At 46.5% G+C, this 18,933-nt stretch overlaps 1 long non-coding RNA gene across 1 annotated transcript; it reads left to right on the forward strand.

Moving 5' to 3' along the window:
- The first annotated feature begins 235 nt into the window (after positions 1-235).
- LOC123347184 lies at positions 236-9,588 on the forward strand. Its single transcript, XR_006573070.1, has 3 exons — positions 236-361; positions 7,294-7,403; positions 8,851-9,588. It is a non-coding gene; the product is annotated as an uncharacterized LOC123347184 (long non-coding RNA).
- The last annotated feature ends 9,345 nt before the right edge of the window (positions 9,589-18,933 follow it).

Raw genomic sequence — 18,933 nt, forward strand, 5'->3', positions numbered from 1 at the left:
GATCCCACCCTCGTCACCATGTTGTTATATCCTTGGGGGCAACAGTTTTAGGAAGAAATCACTGGAGACACAGAGAGCTGTAAACCTTGGAGCAGCCATTTATTGCTACACACAGAACTAACCAACAGCCAGCCATCCCCTAATAATCTAACTCAGTTGCAATAGCAACACAAGATTCTATTACCATGACAACCAAATACACAACAATGATGACCCACTAATCAGATGAGAAGAAGCATTTCCATCATCCGTACATATATGTAGTGATTGAGTGTGGGCAAAACAAGCCAGGCTAGATCTGGAAATCAGCTGCATAGTCTGGAGCAGTCAGTGGCCTCTGACTCTGCAGGCAAACTCACTGGTAAAGATAAACATTTGAACAAATATATTGAGTATAAAAGATAGATCTTAAGTGGTTCTAAGTGATATGCAAAAAGTCAGAGTTAGTTACCAAAAGAAAATAAAATATAAGCGCGCAGTCTAAACTCTCAACCCTATTAGACTGGGCAACATCTAGATTAAGCAGTTTTTCTCACCCCACTGGATATTGCAGTTCATAGCATGCAGCTTTCACCCTTGAGATCTGGATCAGTCCCCTCAGTTGGAGTCTTCAGAGTGTCCTTGTTGCCCCCAGCATGGGCGGGTGAAGGAGAAAGGACAAGCATGGGGCCCCTGTGTTCTGTTTTATACTTTCAGTCCCATGTGTTTTGTGAGCTCAAGTCCAGGCATGGCTAGACAAGGCACTGGTGAGACCTCATCTGGAATACTGTGTGCAATTCTGGTCTCCCATGTTTAAGAAGGATGAATTCAAAGTGGAACAGGTACAGAGAAGGGCTACTAGGATGATCCGAGGAATAGAAAACCTGTCTTATGACAGGAGACTCAAAGAGCTTGGCTTGTTTAGCCTAACCAAAAGAAGACAGAGGGGAGATGTAATTACTCTCTATAAATATATCAGAGGGATAAATACCAGGGAGTGAGACCAATTATTTAAGTTCAGTACCAATGTGGACACAAGAACAAATGGATGTAAACTGGCCATCAGGAAGTTTAGACTTGAAATTAGACAAAAGTTTCTAACCATCAGAGGAGTGAAGTTCTGGAACAGCCTTCCAAGAGGAGCAGTGGAGGCAAAAGACATACCCGGCTTCCAGGCTAAACTTGATAAGTTTATGGAGGGGATGGTATGATGGGATAGCCTAATTCTGGCAATTAATTGATCTTTGACTATTAGTGGTAAATATGCCTAATGGCCTGTGATGGGATGTTAGATGGGATCTGAGTTACTACAGAGAATTCTTTCCTGGGTGTCTGGCTGGTGATCCTTGCCCACATGCTCAGGGTTTAGCTGATCGCCATATTTGGGGTCGGGATGGAATTTTCCTCCAGGGCAGATTGGCAGAGGCCTCGGGGGTTTTTCGCCTTCCCCTGCAGTGTGGTGAAAGGCTCACTTGCTGGAGGATTCTCGGCACCTTGAAGTCTTTAAACCATGATTTAAGGACTTCAATAGCTCAGACATAGGTTAGGGGTTTGATATAGGAGTGTGTGGGTGAAATTCTGTGGCCTGCGTTGTGCAGGAGGTCAGACTAGACAATCATAATGGTCCCTTCTGACCGGAAAGTCTATGATTCTATGATTCATGTCTGGGGGGCATTGCTAAGCCTCCAAGCAAGGTTGAGAAATTCCCCTGGTGTGGCCTCGTGCAGGTGAGTCTTGCATTGTAGCTCCCTTGCTGGACAATGATGCAAGACGGGACCTCACACTCCTGATTGCCAGAGCTAGTGCTTGAATCACTGGGCAATGGAGCCATGGGCATACGGAATAGCAAGGCAAACAGGCAGAAGTGATGCATATGAGACAGGTGGGGTCACATGCTCTCCCCCCCTCTGATTTCTGCCAGGGTTTGTCGGCTGGGACCCCACCCCGTGCAGCAGCTCCTGGAGCTGGCAATCTGCAAGCTGGGCCACAGGGAGAGGCAGCAACAAACAGCTGAGAGCTTCAAAGAGGGGCCACTGAGGCTAAGGGGGTGGTCATGGGGGGCATGACTCAAGCTATTGGGTGGAGGGAACCTTTAAATTGTGCTCCCCGACAATTGACAGGTACCAGTCATCTTTGCGAGGGGGATGATGTGCTGACATACATTGCACATCCTGGCATCTAAATGATATGTTATTCTTTCTCTGCAGGATAAGAGTGATTCTCTGAAAAGAGAACTCCCATTGGATGACATTGGGTCTCTGCCCTATCTGTGAGAGGCAGAAAGGTGCCCATGGAATTTTAATAATGAAAGAAGGAGAGAGAGAGAGAGAGAGAGAGAGAGAGAGAGATGGGGAAGGACAAAATGAAAGAGAGGCTGTCAGATGAGTGGTATAAATTGCTTCCCGTTGGGACCAAAGCCAAGTTTGAGTTTTCAAAGGGAACAGGTTGGGTTGGTTTAGAATTTTGCTTTGCTCTCCCTTTGGCTCTAGGCAAGAGAAGGAAGGTGGTGTGTGGAATGAGAAACTCAGAGGAACATGCACAGATACACACCACACAAACACACACAGAAAACAACGTCGGAGACAGACAAGGTTCTGACTGACACAACCAAGAGAGGGGCACAACCATGCAAAACAGAAATGCGCCGATAAAAGATACAAACACAAACGAGGAGGCCTTGGAGAGGCTCATTCCCACAAATCACAAACAAACACACAAGAAACATAACATGGGACACTCAAGACTCACACAAGCAAGGGATTCAAATTCAGGCAACAAACACATGAGCCCTAGAATCATAAAATATCAGGGTTGGAAGGGACCTCAGGAGATCATCTAGTCCAACCCCCTACTCAAAGCAGGACCAATCCCCAGACAGATTTTTACCCCAGTTCCCTAAACAGCCCCGTCAAGGTTTAAACTCACAACGATGGGTTTAGCAGGCCCATGCTCAAATCACTGAGATATCCCTCTCCCCAACAAGGGAAGGTGTGACTCACAACAGCAAGAGTTTGGGGTTTTCCTTTTTGGGCTGGGAATACCAGTAGAAAGGCGTTTATATTGGTATAGCTTGTTTCTATCAACACAGAGGAATAAACTACATTTCTATCAATGGTGGTTCTACTGCTATATGTGCATCCACATTAGGGGATGTATTGGAAATTGGTACCAAAACTGCTTTCTCTCTATCCATCCACCACCAATATACATTCATTTCCATTCTCTCTAGCAATCCATCTGTTCCCAGACACACCCATCTCTCTCTCTCTCTCTATTTATATATGTGCCCATCCTATTGTTGGAATAGCTGAAGACTGGCAGCTGCTACAGGAACATGGGAGGTTGTTATTGCCATGAGCGTCCTCAGCTGGTATAATTCATGCAGACGCCAAGCTGGAGATGGGGCCACCATGTGTTATTACCATGCAAATTGAGGAGCTTTTGAACTAGCTAATGTCCTGGTTTCACTTAGGAAGTCATTTTGGTCCCTATGACAATTCTTCACTTCTCCAGCTTCATCAATTTTAAATTTGTCAACTCTGCTTCTCACTTCTGGTGAGGATTTTGGACCTAAACAGAAGGTGGGGAGGGGAGGCGGGAGTCCTGACCCTGGGTTCCGTTCCTGACTCTCAGAGGGGACTGAGTGAAGTGCCTTGAGTAAGAGGAACTGGAATCCAGGACTCCTGGGTTCTTTCTCAAGTGAAGAAAGTCATTGTGGGTATTTCACTGAAAACATCCGCTCAACAGCACTCATAAACACTAACAAACTGTTAGTAACTATGAGGAAAGGGATAGATAATAAGACAGAAAATATCATAATGCAACGATATAAATCCATGAAATGCCCACATCTTGGATACTGTGTTCTGATCTGGTTGCCCCATCACAAAAAAGATATATTAGAATTAGTGCAGAGAGGGGCAACAAAAGTGATCAGGGGTATGGAACAACTTCCATATGAGCAGCAATTTCCAAAAATGGGCCTGTTGAGCTTGGAAAAGAGATGACTGAGAAGGGATATGATAGAGGTCTTTAAAATCATGAATGCTGTGGAGAAGGTAAATAAGGAAATGTTATTTACCGCTTCATATAATATAAAAAACAAGAGTCAATAATGAAATTAATGAGAGCAGGTTTAAAAGAAACATAGGGAAGTACTTCTTCACACAATGCACCTGCAGCCTGTGGAACTTCTTGTCAGGGCATTTTGTAAAACTGGAATTAAAAAAAAGAATAGGATAAATTCCTGGAGAATAGGTCCGTCAATGACTATTAGACAAGATGTTCGGGGATGCAACCCTATGCTCTGGGTGTCCAGGTGTCAGAAGACTGGACACTGGGCCAGATGGACCACTAGTCAGACCCCATATGGCTGTTCTTATGTCCAGTGATGCAGTTGTCTGGGCATCGAGGTCTCAGCTGGAACGTTCTCTCCAGAATACTGGTACAAGTAGTGTGTCAGCCTGGGTCATGTGGACATTCAGGAGTGTGAGAGAGAGAATGACTTGCTGCGAATTAGAAGAACATTTTTAATCTCCAGTGGGGTAAGGTCCTGGAGCAGCCTCCCAGTAGGAGTTGTGGGGGGCAAATGACTGAAGAGAGAGCTGGGCAAATGTCTGTGGGGCATTGTATGCCGGGGTTCATTTGAGATGGTGCGGGGCAGGGCTCAGCATCCCAGGGGCTAAATTTCAGTTTATAACTTAAGTTCCTAAATCTCATGCTTCACCATTACCATGGTCAGGAAGAGATTTTCTTCCCTCTCTGCACCATCTAGTCTGTTTTTTTGGGGGGAAGGAGTTTTGTTTTGTTTTGTTTTGTTTTATGTCTTTCCTCTGAAGCATCAGGGATGCCCATGGCTGTAGATCGGACATTGTGTGGGATGGAACAGTGCTTTCTCTCTCCCATGTGCTTGTCTGGCTTGTTCTTGCTCACATGCTCAGGGTCTAACTGAACGTCACATGTTAGGGTCAGTTAGTCACTACCTCTCTGCCAGAATCAACCCTGAAACCTAATGATGGACCACACCGCCTTTGAAGCCAGGTTAAGAGGTTCAGGTGCGGTGTGTGTGATATTCTATACTTTGGTGGAGCATCCTGGACATCCCATCTTCCTCATTTATATATAATTGTGATCTTCCAGATAAAGCATGCCTTGTAAGGTATCAGGGGGAAGGTTATGATCTGCTGAAAGTCATTTCTCTATCCATATATGTAGATCATTAATGCATATGAAGTTTTCAGAATTGTGTTGTATGGTTGTCACTAAAACATGGTGGAAGTTGGGGAATCAGCCAGACATCAGCTCCCCAGAGGCAACAGCAAGGAAAGTAACCAGCACCTGGGTGGGGTGTCAAACAACCCATCAATAGTTTGATCTCTGGGTGATGTGGGAGCCCAGGGCTGGGATAGCAGGAGCTGTGAGTTGGGATTGAGGGGCACTGGCAGTGCTGTGGGGGTTGGGGGAGCTGTTGTAATAACTGATTTTAAGATGAAATGTGCAGACTAAAAATTCACAAAATCTCCAGTCAAAAATAACAAAAAATTTTGATGAGAAAAGGTACAAAAGTCAGAGACAGACTGAATTTGTCCAGACAAAGAGGCTCCCTGATATCACTCAAGTCCTCTGTTAAGACCATGTCTGGTAAACAAGAGCAGTGTGGGACCAGAAATCAATAGACCAGCATTGGTGTGTAGGAAAATAGACCTCACTGGTGACCAAAACAATGAGTGGAGGGGCTATTTCACCCATCACTCACTTTTGCAGTTCTTTAAAAAAGGTAAGTTTGGAAGAAAAATTAATACAGGAGAGTGAGAAAATGCAACAATTACTGAGGGAACAAAAGGAGAAGGAGTGAGCGTTACCATCATGGCTGCCACCCCGGCCATCTCCTGGGAGCACAGGATACAGCATGACACCACAGGGCCTCCTTCATCCTAATCCCAAGAGACGTCCTGACCACAGAGAGGGACCCAGCTGACAAAGCCACTTCCACCAGCTCCGGCTATAAACCAGCCACCATGTGGGATGGTCTGCCCAAGTGCTTCTTCCTTCCCACCTTCTTTTCTCTCTCTCTCCTGACCCTCTCCTTTTTCCTTCCATCTAATAAGAGTCTGACTTAGCTGGACAAGACTGGATATTTCTCAACACTGGTGTGAGCCTGTGATCAACAAGGCAGCGAAAAGCAATGCCCTGAACACCTGAACAGATCGTGTGCCAGGCCTGGGTTTCTCTAGCTCTGAGGCTGCGAGGGAGAGTCACACCATAGACGGAACTTGCATTTTCTTTCTTTTCCGTTCTTCTCTTTCCCCGCTCATGTGTCTCTGGGGCATTTTGTCTTCTAGGAAGCAGGACTGCACTATAACAACCACAGCAATAACAGCAGCTCCAGCCAGTCACAGCTAACTCCTTCTCTTTGTCCCCAAAGAACAGTTATCATGATCTTTAAAATCATTTATGAGACTGTCAAGGAGGATGGAGCTTCCTTCTAAAGCTGTTTGTCCTTGTTTTCTGTACCCTTAATAAAACATTGAATGGGGTTTTTCTCCTTTTCTGTATCTTTCATGAAAGGTTGACAGGATTGTTAACAGTGTGTTTGCCATGGGACTGAGCAGGCCAAGGGCTCTGGATACCAAACCCCGAATCTTGTTTAACACTGTTGAATCCTGGACAGTGGCAGGGTCATATTAACACCATAATCTCTCTGGGCCAATGGATTCCATCTCAATTACTGCAACAGAGTCCAGGGCTGGTACAGCAGGAGGCTGTGGGTCAGGACATAAAGGCACTGACAGACTTGTGAGTTTCTAGACTAGGACTGGATTAGGAAGGTGCCAGGGAGTCAGGACTCAGGGTCCGTCTTCACAGCAAATGAAGGTGTGATAGCAGCATGGGTGGGTGTTTCCACGTGAACTTTAATCTTGCTAGCACAGGAAACAACAGAAGTGGGGACATGTTGGCCTGGACAGCAGCACAGAGGGTAACTAGGGTAGGTACCCAGAGTCCCTGGCAGGCTGGGACTGGGCCAGCTAGCCCGCGGTGAAGTCCGTGCTGTCGGCTATTACTACCCACGCTTCTCAGGTGAAAGCTGGTGTGACACCGCCCACTCGTGTTACAATTGCACTTTGCTTGCCTGCAGGGAAACACAGCTACTGATGTTTTTGTGGAGCCCATGTCTCTGTCAGCACACGTGCTGTTTGTTCCCCACCAACACCCTGCCTTCTGGGCCCCCGGTTTTAATAATCAGCTGTCGCAGGATTGTGCTGACCCAACTGTTTATTGCATTTCCCCTCCCACTCCTTCCACCTCCATGTCCAGCTGGGCTCTATATAAGCCTCTCCAAGACGGGACGGAGGATCAGGGTGAGATTAATCTCTGCAGAGGCTGGGGTCCATCGCTCTGACAACAGTGAAAAAACAGGAACTTGGGTAAGTTGCAGGAGACCCCATCAGCTGGGACAGAGGAGAGAACGATGTCACATGGGGTTACAACTGCAGGGTTTATTTCTGGGAGGCAGCATGAGCTAGTGGTAAGAGCAGGTGTGGGCTGGAAGTCAGGACTCCTGGGTTTTATTTCCACCTCTGGGTGGGGAGTGGGGAACGATGGGTTGTGTGGGGTCTGTGAAGCACCTGGCACAATGGGATGGGAATAATGAGAGAGGTTGTGGGGGAAGAGTGGGGTGAGAGGGGATCATGGGAAGGTGAAGGCTTTGGGTTTGGAAGGTTATGACATTCCCCAGGGTTCAGTCTGTACCACCAAATTCTCCAATGCTTGCCTTTCCCGCTGGAATGTGCATCTTGTACTGCCCAGCCCACTCACTGCGCAGTGCAGGCCTGTCCAAGGTCCCTCATGTCATCAATGGAAAATGACATGCCCAGATCTTGTTATCTCAGACAGGGCCGGCTCCAGGGTTTTTGCCACCCCAACCGGCAGTGGGAGGGGGAAGCCGCGAATGCGATCGATGGCACTTCGGCGGCAGCTCCACCGCGCCTCTTTCTTCTGGGGTGGCAGGTCCTTCCCTCCGAGAGGGACCCGCTGCCGAAAAGAGCCCGACGTGCTGCCCCTTCCCCTTGGCTGCCCCAAGCACCTGCTTGCTGAGCTGGTGGCTGGAGCCGGCCCTGATCTCAAATAATGGTTCTCAAATACTGCAATTCAAACATGCTGGTTTAGATGAAACAGTAAATGAAGTTTATTTAACTACTGAAAGATTTTAAGTGACTATAATTAACGAGGCAGACAAATCAGAATGGGTTACAAAGAAAATAAAAGAAAAATGCACTCTAATGCCTAAAATTATAAAGCTAAATGAATTTAAAGCAAGGATTTCTCCTGCAGTGTGTTCTGGACATCTCACCAAGTACATGCCTTTCAGTCAGGACTCCTCCCCCAGTTCAGTGTTCAGTTCCTTCTCCTCCAGGCTTTGGTGGGGTCTTGAGCAGAGAGAAAGGGGAGAAGAAGGAATTTGGAACCACTGCTTTCTACTTTTATAGCCTTCTCTCTTGTGCAAAGGTCAGTGCCAGCTGCTGGTGCGTAAGAACCATCACCAGCTCAAAGTCTGAGTGAGGGGGAAACTCCCAGTCAGGATGTACATTTTTCACCCACACTCTCTTTCCTGCCATCAACATTGTTATGCAGTAAAACATTTCAACTCTTCCCACAATGTTGTTACATGTATTTTACCATGATAATGATGATCAGCAGATTATGAATGTTCAAACAAAATCTCACAAGACATACCTTGTGAAGTACAAAATTTATCATGATTGTACAAAGGGGCAAAAATGGGGTACAGGCTGTCACAGAGGTTCCACAGAGAAAGCAGATCCCCACCTCATATTGACTGCATCCATCTCCCTCCTTTCCCCCCCACTGCAGTTTGATCCCATGATGGACATGGCCCTGGCCAGCGGGCACTCATGTTACCCAAAATTCGAACAATTCCTGTGGGAGCACTGGGACTATCCAAAGACTCAATTCCCCAACCCGAACACCTACTGCGACTGGATGATGTGGAATCTGGGACTATATGGGAAGCCAAATCACATCTTCATCCATGAACCCATTCAGAAGATCATAGACGTCTGCCATGGGGGAGGGATACCCCGCGGGAATGGCTGGTATGAGAGCATACAATTTTTCAACATCACCAAGTGCACATTTAACTTCACGTTAGGTCATTACACCAGCTCAGGGATGTCTGTGATAATTGTCATCAGATGCAAATATGGGCTCCCTGTAGCTATTCAGGAGTAGATGCAAGGCCCAGTCTGTGCATAGAGGGCAGCTAAGGGAACCTGCTGCTCCCTCTAGTCCCACTCTGTTCCTTCCATACCAGGCATGGCACCCAGCTCCTCCCGCCTCTGCACACGAGTCAGCGTCTTCAGGTGTTTCCATCCTTCACCTGCTACTTCTCCTAGTGCCCATTATACAGTATAGCAACCCCTCCCCCACCCCTCGCCCTCTGCTGCCCCTAGTGCCCATTATACAGTATAGCCGCCCCTTCCCCACCCCCAGCCTCTGCTGCCCCCAGTGCCCATTATATAGTAGAGCCGCCCCTTCCCCACCCCCACCCTCTGCTGCCCCCTAGTGCCCATTATATAGTAGAGCCGCCCCTTCCCCACATTCACCCTCTACTGCCCCCTAGTGACCATTATACAGTATAGCCACCCCTCCCCCACCCCCACCTTCTGCTGCCCCCTAGTGCCCATTATACAGTATAGCCGCCCCTTTCCTGACCCCACCCTCTATAGTAAAGAAAACACTTTCCTCACTTTTGCTCCCTGCTGCCACACAGTGGTCATCTAAAATCCCCATCTTTTAATTAAGAAATATCCATCAATTTCACCCTGGTGATGTTGTGCATTCAATCTGCTAATGGACAATCCTCAGACTCCTCACAAATAAGTATTATTTCTCATTGTCTCCTTCATTATTTTTAAACATTTCCCGTCTTTCTGTAACTCTCTGTGCTCCCTATGCTCCATAAAAGCTGATACCTGCAAAGCAATCATTGTCGTATTGTGTTACATTGGGGATGGACAGAATGTAAGTCACTAAACACTAAGGAGTGTGCTGGAAATGTGTTGTGGTTTTCCAGTGAGGTTCTTTGTGCTTTCAAGCCCAATCTCAACAGTTTACCTAGTGGTGGGAACAGAACCTAGGAGTCCTGATAGGTACCTGTGGTCATGCTCAAACTCACTAGATCCCACTTACCTCTCAGAGCTGGGAAATGGACCCAGGTGTCCTGAACTTTCATCCACGCTGTTCTAACCCACCGGGCCCCACTCCCCTCGAAGTGTCAGGGTTAGAAATGAGGAATTCTGATTCCCTTCCTCCATTGCTCTAACCCACTAGACCCCACTCCCCTTCCAAAATTGGAACCCACACAAAGCTATAAACCTTCATGCTTCATGTCATGAGCCAGTCACTAACTGAGGAAGGTCAGGAATAATCTTTGCCTCTGAGCAAGATTTTCTATAATTCTTCTATTTGTGGAATTAATTCCCCTGAAGTGAATGGGACTGGCTAGTGTCACAGACTGAGCTGGAGGGACCCTAGTCTTTGCCAGGCCCCAAACATTGCTGATGACTGGGGCCACCCGATGCCTCCAAAAGAGAAATAGAATTAAACTGATTCATTGTCAAAAACACCCTCCTCTGAGCTATGAACCATTGACCGTATGCATGCTATGTGAGAAACACACCATTATGCCAGCATAAGGAGAAATGGTAGCAAGCAGTCCCAGTACTGCACCTGAGCCTTATAAAGTGGATGCTGTAGGCTCCAGTTTCTTTAGAGCCACAGCTTGCAATCCCACCACTGCCGATGCACAAACCTATTAGCCACTCACAGAACCTTTGTGATGGTCTTCCCTGGGGTGCAACCTGGAATTGGGGTACCGCTGAGCCTTTGTCTCACAAGCCTGGACTCCCTTGCTCACTGTGGGGCTGTGACAAACTGCAGACCACTCCCGGTCCTACGCTCACACAAGCATTTACACAGTCAGGGACACACCCAGCTGCAGTTGCATGAATGCTTCTCCTCAGCCACTCCTGAACTAATGAGAGAGAGGCTCCAGCCAGCTCTCCCCCAGCTCCACATCCAAGGACCCCAGAGTTGTACCATCTTGCCCTGGTCAAAAGCTTGACCACTGTAAGTTTATTACCCTGTCCGCCCCCTCTCCATTTGGAGAGGACAGTGCACCAGATTTTGTTCCTGAGCAGATTCCCTAAGCGCTTCTAGCAAAACACATTTTTTTAGGTAAAATATATATATATATGTACAATCAAGGTATTAACTACAGAAAATAGATACAAACAGTCCATCAACCTTTTATACACGGGCAAGACTTTCTTCTTTCCCACCTGGGACCCCTTTTGCTAGTTCAGTCTTTGTTCCTAAGGTGTTTTCAGATGCTGAGTCGTAAGGGGAGTGAGGCCACGTGAGGCTGTCACTTCCCCCTTTTATATCTTCTTCCAGTTTCCAGGAACGATCTTTTGCTGTGACATGATTCAAACAGTCTCCATTGGGCATGTGCCATCTCTGAGAGGATGACTTAGGATGGTCCATCTTTTTCAATGCTGTGTTGCCAGATTCTGCTTTTGGGGCAGCTCCTAAGGACACATGCTGAAATATAATTACAGATACCAGAATCAGATACTTTTTTTAGGATTTAGCCATTAAGACATTATTGGGGTTAAGAATTAATAAAATTTAACAGAAGGACAGCTCAGCTTATCAAGGCATGGACACCCCCAGAAACCTTCAAAATGATATTACGTGCCCCTTCTCCTTTCCACTCAATAAGGGGATTCTGGCATGGGTACAGAGCCTCTCCATCCATCCACTCCATGCCTTTCGGAAGAGTGATTTCAGTTTAGTCACCCAGAGAAAGAGACAAAATAGAGCTGGCATCAACCATCAATTTATTGCGAAAATAAATGGCTCCAACATTTGGTATAGATGAGCTGCCATAATCCTCACACAGTGCCACCTTGTGGCAAAACATCATAATGCATTTTAAATTCTCCATCACATGTGCCCCTTTTCTGACTGGCCCTGCCAGGGTCTGTGTGGTAGAGGTGTTGTTATCAGAAGCTCTTTGCACTGTGTTGCTCTGTTAGTTCTGCAATGTTCACATGAAGATACGTTATGTCCTTGCTGATTACAGGCCACCCAATGGTACCTTCCCGGCCTTTAGTTAGTCCTTGATGTCCTTATATGAACTCTAGAATTTCTCCTCTCACAGCACTTGGGATGACAGTGTGATCACCTTTAAACATTAGTCCATTGGACTCGCTAAATAGTCTGTGTACAGCAGAGTAATCTCTTGCCATGTCCATTGTGTTTTTCACATATTTAGGCCATTCTGCCCAAACGTAACCAAGAACTTCATCAAGTTGCTTCTGCCAAGGCTGCTTTCTGTAGCAGGTACAGTCGCCCAGGGGCGGCTCTAAGAATTTGGCCTCCCCAAGCAGGGCGGCATGGTGCAGGGGGCGCGCTGCCGGGCGCCAGTCCCGTGGCTCCTGGTGTCCTCTTGCAGACATGCCTGCGGAGGGGCCGCTGGTCCTGCGCCTCCAGTGGAGCATCCGCAGGCATGCCTGCGGGAGGTCCACCCGAGCCGTGGGACGAACGGACCCTCCGCAGTCATGTCTGTGGGAGGTCCACCCGAGCCGTGGGACGAACGGACCCTCCACAGTCATGCCTGTGGGAGGTCCGCTGTCCCGCGGCTCGGGTGGACCTCCCGCAGGCATGATTGCGGAAGGTCCACTGGAGCCGTCTGCCGCCCTTCTGGCAAAATGCCGCCCCAAGCGCGCGCTTGGTGCACTGGGGTCTACAGCCGGCCCTGCAGTTGCCTTCCTGACATTGGTTGGTAAAGTACCACAGCATCCACATAAGCCTTTCCACTTTCCTCTAGCCCACAGGGCTCCAGGACGGTATGTCTGCTATTACCAATTTTACCAGGGATATATTCAGCAATTGGGTTAAAGTCACATTCGCCTGGTGAAAAGACATTGCTATCTCATTGGTGCTTGATCCAGGTTTTTTTCATTATGACTCAACAGTATGCCCTTGTTGCCAAGGCTAATGGTATATTGGGCTGCATTAGTAGGAGCACTGCCAGGAGATCGAGGGAAGTGATTATGCCCCTCTATTCGGCACTGGTGAGACCGCATCTGGAGTACTGCATCCAGTTTTGGGCCCTCCCGCTACAGAAAGGATGTGGACATATTGGAGAGTCCAGTGGAGGGCAACAAAAATGATTAGGAGGCTGGGGCACATGACTTACAAGCAGGGGCGGCTCCAGGCCCCAGCACTCCAAGCAAGTGCTTGGGGCGGCATGTCATAGGGGGCGCTCTGCCGGTCACCAGGAGGGTGGCAGGCAGGGCTCTAGTGGACATCCCGCAAGTTTGCCTGCGGAGGGTCCGCTGGTCCCACGGCTTCGGTGCCTGCAGCAGGTCCACCGGAGCCGCGTGAGCGGCGACAGGCAGAGTGCCCCCCGTGGTATGCCGCTGTGCTTGGGGCGGCCAAATTTCTAGAGCCGCCCCTGCTTACGAGGAGAGGCTGAGGGAACTGGGGTTATTTAATCTGCAGAAGAGGAGAGTGAGGGTGGATTTGATAGCAGCCTTCAACTATCTGAAGGGGGGTTCCATAGAGGATGGAGCTTGGCTGTTTTCAGTGGTGGCAGATGACAGAACAAGAAACAATAGTCTCAAGTTGAAGTGGGAGAGTTCTAAGATGGATATTAGGGAACACTATTTCTCTAGGAGGGTGGTGAAGCACTGGAATGGGTTACCTAGGGAGGTGGTGGAATCTCCATCCTGAGAGATTTTTAAGGCCAGGCTTGACAAAGCCCTGGCTGGGATGATTTAGTTGGGAATTGGTCCTGCTTTGAGCAGGGGGGTTGGACTAGATGACCTCCTAAATGTACAAGAGCAGAATGCAAGTGGCTTGGGCTCAGATCTATGTAGCTGTAACAATTCACCCACCAAGGCCATAGCTACTGGCTTTGGCCCTGACCACTGTGAGTTTGTTTACATGGAGAACTTTACAACTGGAGCAGTCGAGATAAGTTCTTTTAAATTGGTGTGGGCGGAAAACATACTTTTCGTTATTTACGTGTAACATTAGTGTGCATCGTGCAGTTTGTTCAGAGATTTTCTCAATTACACCATTCTTCTACATTCTCTTTAACTCAGTATCTATTTTAGGAAGTAATAGGAGTAATAGAAGTAATTCTGTCAGATGCATGTACATTATATGGTTCAGCATCGTCTCTTATGATTATTTCTGCTGGATTGCCTTCTAAAAGTCCAATATCGCCAAATGTCCCATCATCTTTATCCACCTTTCTCTCTAGACCCATCATGGCAATCACACTGCAACTGAGCAGATTGTCGGCCTCTGATCCTTTAATCACAGATACAATAAAATTAGAGCCATGCCATTCAAAATACTTCCCACGCTATTTAGGATGGTACCTGCTGGTTTCAGCTCCATGGGAGGTTGAAAGCGATAATAAATCCCTTCTGATAGGAGTGTTACATCTGCACCCGAATCTCGCTGAAAACTGTCAGTCTTTCAGCAAATATTCAGTTCCACCCTCCAGGCTGGCTCTGCCTCATTACACATGATTGAGCCCAGAAAAAACCTCTCTTGACTCTCAGTGGTCACTTCACGTCCTGCCTTTGCATGGCAGATAGCAGCAAAACGGCAATCACCTCTTGGATCATGAGCTTTTCCACATCTTGTGCACCTAGTTGGAAAAGAGCTCTCTTTTGCCTGGGGCTTACCCCACGTTGCCTTTTAGGATTTATTACAATTGTTTTTTGCAGCTGGGCTATATCCCCTAGTGTGGCTGTCTGTACGTCACTTCCTCTGTGTTTCTGCTTGGCAGCCACTGGTCTCCATTTTGACTTTTAATCATCTCCGATTGGCTTGCCATCTCTCCTGCTCTGGGAAGGGTTAAATCCCTCTCGATTTGAAGATTCGCTGACAGCTCTTCCCTAAAATATCCATCACTCCTCCAGCTCCATCTCTAATGTGCTCTGCCTTTTTATCTTCACAATCACAGTTTTCTCTCATGCCCCCCACCCCCAAGAAGTATCATATCAAAATTTACCAGTAAAAAACTAATCTTTCCTAGGCTGAATATGAGTCAACAATGTGAGGCAGTTGCAAAATAACTAATATAATCCTGGATGTATTAATAGCAGTTTTGTATTGTAAAACGCCAAAAGTAATTGTCCTGCTCTGCTTGACACTGCTGAGGCCTCAGAGTACTGTGTTCCATTCTGGGAACCACACTGAAGGAAATATGTGAATAAATTGGAGCCAGTCCAGAGGAGCTCAACAAAAATGATTAAAGGGTTAGGAAACTTGCGCTAAGTGGAAAGCTTAAAGAAACTGGACAGGTTTATTCTTGAGAAAAGACAGAAGGGGGATGCAATAGTAGTCTTCAACTATGTTAAATCTGTTATAAAGAGGACGGGGATCATTTCTTCTCCATGTGCACTCAGGGTGGAACAAGAAGCAGTGGACTTAATCTGCAGCAAAGAAGATTTAGGATAGATATTAGGAAAAACTTTCTAACTCTCAAGGAGGCTGGGGAATCCTTGTCACTGGAGGTTTTTAACCACAGGTTGAACAAGCACCTGTCAGGGACAGTCTAGGTTTAATTGTTCCTGATTCAGCACAGATGGCTGGACTTGACGACCTGTGGAGGTCCCTTCCAGCTCCATGTCTCTATGGTTCTATGATCCAATGCTTCTTTCTGGTGCTGAACTCTAAGAATCTAGGAATCATTTCACTTCCTTTCATTGACATCCTTCTTTCATAGCCATTAAACACCTGAAACTAAATCAGAAACCTTGTGGACATACTCACAAGTCTCCATTATGGTCAGTGCTGACCGAAAAGTCCAAATGCTGCAGAAATTGTTGTGTTGCAGAGAACAGGGTTTTCTCATCTTAAAATCTGTGCTGGTCTCACGGTGGCACTGGCAGGGAGAGGGTGCTGTGCTGTGGGGAGTGCTGTGCAACTGGACTGTAATTGGGATCCAATGGGGTTTGATGAGCGTAGACTCATAGACTCTAAGGTCAGAAGGGAACACTATGATCTTCTAGTCCAGGGGTAGGAAACCTATGGCACGCATGCTAAAGGCAGCATGTGAGCTGATTTTCAGTGGTACTCACACTGCTCAGGTTCTGGCCACAGGTCCAGGGGCTCTGCATTTTGATTTAATTTTAAATGAAGCTTCTTAAACATTTTTAAAACCTTATTTACTTTAGATACAACAACAGGTTAGTTATATATTACAGACTTATAGAAGAGACCTTTTAAAAACATTAAAATGTATTACTGGCACGCGAAACCTTAAATTACAGTGAATAAATGAAGACTCGGCACGCCACTTCTGAAAGGTGCCCGACTCAGGTTCTAGTCTGACCTCCAGCACAACGCAGGACACAGAATCTCACCCACCCATTCCTGTAACAACCCCCTGACCTATGTCTGAGCTATTGAAGTCCTCAACTTGTGGTTTAAAGACTTCAAGGTACAGTGACCTGTGCCCCATGCCGCAGAGGAATGTGAAAAAACCCCAGGGCCTATGCCAATTTGCCATGGAGGAAAATTCCTTCCTGACCCCAGATATGGTGATCTGCTAAACCCTGAGCATGTGGGGAAGACTCACCAGCCAGACACCCAGGAAAGAATTCGCTTTAGTAACTTAGATCCCAACCCATCGTAAGCCATTGGGCATATTTACCGCTAGTAGTCAAAGAAGAATTAATTGCCAAAATTAGCCTATCCCATCATACCATCCGCTCCATAAACTTATCAAGCTTCCTCTTGAAGCCAGATATGTCTTTTTCCCCCACTTCTCCCCTTGGAAGGCTGTTCCAGAACTTCCCTCCTCTGATGGTTAGAAACCTTCATCTAATTTCAAGTCTAAACTTCCTGATGGCCAGTTTATATCCATTTGTTCTTCTGTCCACACTGCTACGGAGCTTAAATAATTCCTCTCCCTAATATTTATCCCTCTGATATATTTATAAAGAGAAATCAGCCTTCTTTTGGTTAGGCTAAACAATCCAAGCTCTTTGAGTCTCCTTTCATAAGACAGGTTTTCCATTCCTCGGATCAACCTAGTAGCCCTTCTCTGTACCTGTTCCAGAATTCATCCTTCTTAAACACGGGAGACCAGAACTGCACACATTATTCCAGATGAGGTCTCACCAGTGCCTTGTATAACTGTACTAACAGCTCCTTATCTCTACTGGAAATACCTCACCTGATGCATCCCAAGACTGCATTAGCGGCTCATAGTCATCCTGTGATCAACCACTACTCCAAGGACCTTCTCCTCCTCTGTTACTTCCAACTGTTGTGCCCCAGTTTATAACAAAAATTCTTGTTATTAATCCCTAAATGCATGACCTTGCACTTTTCACCATTAAATTTCATCCTATTACTATTACTCCAGTTTACAAGATCATCAAGATCTTCCTGTAGAATATCCCGATCCCTCTCTGTATTGGCAATACCTCCCAGCTTCGTGTCATTTGCAACCTTTATTAGCACATTCCAACTTTTTGTGCCAAGCTCAGTAATAAAAAGATTAAATAAGATTGGTCCCAAGACTGATCCCTGAGGAACTCCACTAGTAACCTCCTTCCAGTCTGACAGTTCACCTTTCAGTATGACCCATTGTAGTCTCCTCTTTAACCAGTTCCTTATCCACCTTTCAATTTTCATACTGAACTTCATCTTTTCCAATTTAGCTAATAATTCCCCATGTGGAACCATATGAAATGCCTTACTGAAATCGAGGTAAATTAGATCATAGAATCATAGAATATCAGGGTTGGAAGGGACCTCAGGAGGTCATCTAGTCCAACTCCCTGCTCAAAGCAGGACCAATTCCCCATAAATCATCCCAGCCAGGGCTTTGTCAAGCCTGACCTTAAAAACCTCGAAGGAAGAAGATTCCACCACCTCCCTCGGTAACCCATTCCAGTGCTTCACCACCCTCCTAGTGAAAAAGTTTTTCCTAATATCCAGATAGATCTACTGTGTTCCCTTTCTTTAAAAAATCTGTTACTTTCTCAAAAAAGGAGATCAGGTTGGTCTGGCATGATCTACCTTTTGTAAAACCAAGTTGCATTTTGTCTCAATTACTATTGATCTCCTTGTCCTTAACTACTTTCTCCTTCAAAAATTTATCCAAAACCTTGCATACTACGGATGTCAAACTAACAGGCCTGTAGTTACTCGCATCACATTTTTTTACTTTCTTAAAAATAGGAACTATGTTAGCAATTCTCCAGTCATACAGTACAACTCCTGAGTTTACAGATTCATTAAAATTTCTTGATAATAGGCATGCAATTTCATGTGCCAGTTCCTTTAATATACTTGGATGAAGATTATCTGGTCCCCCCGATTTAGTCCCATTAAGCTGGTCGAATTTGGCTTCTACCTTGGATGTGGTAATATCTACCTCCATATCCTCATTCCCATTTGTCATCCTACTATTATCCCTAAGCTCCTCCTTAGCCTCATTAAAGATGGAGGCAAAGTATTTGTTTAGATATTGAGCCATGCCTAAATTATCCTTAACCTCCACTCCATCCTCAGTGTTTAGCAGTCCCATTTCTTCTTTCTTTGTTTTCTTCTTATTATTGTCCTTGGCCAGTGAATAGTACAGAGATGCATCTGCGTAAGCTCACCTCGCACCCTGGCAGTGGGGGGGGACCTTACCTGCCAGCTGTTCGACACTCCACTCACCACTCCACTGGCTCCCCACTGCTCCTCCAGCAAGCTAGCCACTCACCACTATGATCTACAATCTCTGGACTGTCTTCATATCCAAACACTTAACACAGCTCTCAGTGATTTCCTATGTTCATGACTCTCAGTTGAACTTTAACCAGCTCTGTTATTACACAGAGAGGA

This window comes from Mauremys mutica, chromosome 13 (genome assembly GCF_020497125.1).
Source record: "Mauremys mutica isolate MM-2020 ecotype Southern chromosome 13, ASM2049712v1, whole genome shotgun sequence".
Classification (NCBI taxonomy): domain Eukaryota; kingdom Metazoa; phylum Chordata; order Testudines; family Geoemydidae; genus Mauremys; species Mauremys mutica.